This window comes from Hipposideros armiger, unplaced genomic scaffold (genome assembly GCF_001890085.2).
Source record: "Hipposideros armiger isolate ML-2016 unplaced genomic scaffold, ASM189008v1 scaffold_9, whole genome shotgun sequence".
Taxonomy (NCBI): Eukaryota; Metazoa; Chordata; class Mammalia; order Chiroptera; family Hipposideridae; genus Hipposideros; species Hipposideros armiger.
The window spans coordinates 4,300,186-4,304,317 of NW_017731359.1; positions in this window are offsets into that span (position 1 = coordinate 4,300,186).

The following is a 4,132-nucleotide window of genomic DNA, read 5'->3' on the forward strand; positions in this document are numbered from 1 at the left end:
AACAGCGCTGGGGAATTGGGGGAAGGGGAACAGACAAGTTGCTGTCCTTTGGTTCTTCAGTCTAGTTGTGGAGGACGTTGTTTCACTGGCTCAAGTTGGCACCATATCAGTCGCCGGCGTCTGGACGGCTGCTCACTAAGGCTGCTGGCTGCTCACGCTGGCTGCTGGCTACACACGGTAGCCCATGGCAACTCACTGCAGCAGGGGCTGCAGCCTACGCAGTCACCAGCGACTCACGGCAGCCCAGCTCCAGGTTGAGCTGTTGTTCAGCATCTTAGCTGTAGAGGGCAGTGTCCCTGGCCCTCATATGTGGGATCTGAACCGGGGCCCTCTGGCGTCCCAAGCCAGCTCTTAACCAACACGCCACTCGGCCAGCCCAGGGGGTGCAGCTTTTAATAGTGAGATCATCAGGCAAGGCCTCAGTGGAAGGAGAGCCAAGATTTGAAGGATGTGAGGGAGGGAGCCCTGTGGCTACCTGAGGGAGGTAAAGAGAGCAGCATGGGCAGGAGTGTGCTTGGCATGCTTGAGGAACAGTTCCGAGGCCTGAGTGCTGAAAAGGAGTGAGTAAGGAGAAGTAGAAGAAATCTGAGGGGCATTGGTGTCGGATCTCACAGGGCCTTGTAACCATTGCAAGGACTTTGGCTTTTGCGCTGAGGAGGGCAGAAGCCATAGCAGTGTTGAGCAGAGCAGTGACATGATCTGACTGCTGTGGCAAGAGCAGACTGAGGACAAAGGCAGAAGCAGGGAGACCAGTGGAGACCATTACCATAATCAGGGTGAAAAGGGGTTGGATTCTGGGTATATTTTGAAGATAAAACCAACAGGAGTTGCTGAATTGGGATGTGAGAGAAAGAAAAGCGGGGTGTAGAGATCACCTCGAGGTTTATGGCTTGAGCAACTTGACTGAGTTGCCATTATTGAGGTGGGGAAGGCTACAGTAAGAAGGTTTGCTCTGGGGCTGGCCGTGTGGCGCGTTGGTTAAGAGCTGGCTTGGGACGCCAGAGGACCCTGGTTCGAATCCCACACATGAGGGCCAGTGACACTGCCCTCTACAGCTAAGATGCTGAACAACAGCTCAACCTGGAGTTGGGCTGCCGTGAGTCGCCGGCGACTGCGTAGGCTGCAGCCCCTGTGGCAGTGGGTTGCCATGGGCTACCGTGTGTAGCCAGCAGCCAGCGTGAGCNAGCTCCAAGTTGAGCTGTTGCTCAGCATCTTAGCTGTAGAGGGCAGTGTCACTGGCCCTCATATGTGGGATCTGAACCAGGGCCCTCTGGCGTCCCAAGCCAGCTCTTAACCAACGCGCCACTCGGCCGGCCCTGAAAAGAGTTCTAAGGATGGATGGTGGTGATGGCTGCACAGCAATGTGAATGTAATTAATGCCACTTAACTGTATGTTTTGTATGTTTTACCACAATTTTTTAAATTACTAAAAAAAAGGAAGTGATCAGATGCTGGGCATATTTTGAAGGTATTGACCACGAGATTGGCTAAAGGATATGGGGTGTGAGAGACAGAGAGGGTCAAGGGTGACTCCAGGGTTTGGGGCCTGAGTAACCACCAGGATGGCAATGCCATTTCCTGACATGGGGAAGGTCCACGGTAGTGGACGCTGTCAGGACACCACTCAGATCCCCTGGGATTCCTCTGATTATGTCTGAGCTTCCCTCCCTTGTCTTCTGTGTACTGGTGTCCCAAGCAGCAGGCACCTGTGACTCTTCAGAGGCCTGGCCTCCTGCTATTGGGGTCCCTTTGCCCTTGCAAGGAAGTGCCCAGGAGTTTACTTCCCAGGCCATTAGCCAATGACCACCTGGTACAAGGTGTAGAAGCCCAGCTCCCTTCCCCCCAGACAAACTCCCAGTGGTAACTTACACCCACTGTCTCCTGGAGGGTCAGGCTGAAGCTTTCCTCTGGGACTTGCTCTGAAATCGCTCCCTTGTTGAGCTTCTTGCCCTCTTTATCCTGCTTCTCCCACTCCTTTAGCTGTTCCTCCTGGGAGGCCTTCCTTAATAAGGCACATGAATGCTTGTCTCAGGGTCAGCTTCTTTGAATCAGGGTAGATACCTTTGTCATAATGAGAAAGCATTGAATTTGGGGACAATCTGTGAAGAAAGACTCGCCCAGCGTCTTCCCAACTCCAACAGAGTATGGCCTTCTCCAGCATTCATACTGTCCCTGACACGCTCCACCCACACAGGGCTAGGACTCTCAGTCTTGTTGCTCTTTCCTGAAGAACTGCACCTTCCCTCTGCTCTCTGTCTGCATTTCACATTTAAACACATGCTACTTACTGCCCTGTGGAATCTCTGGCATCCTTACCTTCCTCTGAGTGCCTTCCTGCCTCACACTCCCCACTAACTCTTTCCTCCCTTCTTGAAAGGTCCTTGGGGTCATGGATCTGACTATCAGAATATAATTTCTCCAGATTTCCACACAGCTCCCAACCAGGAAAAGGCCCCGTAGCATGGACATTAGGGCCAGCAGACCCGAGTCTGAATCTTTCCTCTGAAAACGACTGCCTGGGTGACCTGGGGTGAGTTATTGAATTTCTCAGAGCCCTCTGGAGTTAGTAATTCCTATTTGATGGGTGATGATGAGAATTATCCCAAACCAAACTCCTGCCCTTCCTTCCCCCAACAAACCCGCTCCTCCTGCAATCTTTCCATCTCAGCAAAAGGCAATTGCATCCTTCCAGCGGTTCAGCCTGAGCTGACTTTCATTCTCTGACTCACCTTCTACCACTTGCTTACTCTGCTTCTCCCACACTGACTTCCCTGTGGTTCTCGAACACACCAGGCATGGGTCTGCCTCTGACCCTTTGCGCCTGCACGTCCCTCTGTTTGGATCGCCCTTTCCCCAGATGTCCCCCCTGCCTCTCCCTAATCCTTTCAGGTCTCTGCTCAGGGAGACCTTCCTTGACCTCCTGCAGAGATGGCACTCTCCCATCACCTTCTTTCTCCCCTTTACCCTGCTTTATTTTTTTCATAGCATTACCACACCCTGATTTATTAGTACATATGTCTTTTTTAAAAAAAACTTTATTGGGGAACAGTGTGTTTTTTCCAGGACCCATCAGCTCCAAGTCAAGTCTTTGTCTTCCATCTAGTTGTGGAGGGCACAGCTCACTGGCCCATGTGGAAATCGAACCAGCAACCTTGGTGTTATGAGCCTGCATTCTAACCACCTGAGCTAACTGGCTGCCCCTATCATTTTTTTTTTTTAAGATTTTTTATTGGGGAGTTGGGGAAGGGAACACTGTTGGGGAATTGGGTTTGTAGTGATTTATTTTCACATTCTAAATACTAACTTTGGTACCTAATTTTGTTCTTGTAATTTTGTGGGGGTTTTTTTCTTAAAGAGGGCCTCCCTGGTTGAGCATTCCTTAGCCCCCTGAAACCTGGATCTGCCTGTGAATGAATGAATGAACCCAAGTTTTAGTCCACAAACATTTATGCAGAAAGAACCCTAGGTCCCCTTCCTTAGAAGGAAGCTCTGGGTGTGATATTTTTACTCTCAGCTGTGTACCTGGAATGCCCAGAGAGCAGGGAGATGATAAACACAAATGTGAGGCTTTTTGTATGTAAATGTTAACCCAAAGTGCAGCTTAAAAGGAAGTTTCAGGCACTGCCTCCAGGTGAGAAATTAAGTGGAGTGAGAGTAGGGGACTGGGAGCAAAGAACCTGAGTGAGTCTCCAAGATATGTTTGCATATGGAGAAAGTAGAAGAGGAAAGGAAGTAACCTGGAATGGGCTGATCCAACCAAGCAACTTGATCATTTATTCATTCAACGAGTATCTGTTGAGCATCTGCTATGTGCCCGGCTCTGTTCCAGACTGTGGAACAAAACTCTCAGAAATCTCTGCCCTCCTTATGCTGACATGGCAGCAGTGCGGGTGGTACAGTAGGAGGAGGGGAGAACAATAAATACAATAAAAAGTAAATTATGTAGTACCTTAGAAGGTGAGAAGTGCTATGGTAAAAACTAAAGCAGGGTGAGGGAGTTGGAAAATAGTGCATGCAGGGGTGCAGCTTTTTTTTTTTTTATTGGGGAATTGGGGGATGGGAACAGCGCTGGGGAATTGGGGGAAGGGGAACAGACAAGTTGCTGTCCTTTGGTTCTTCAGTCTAGTTGTGG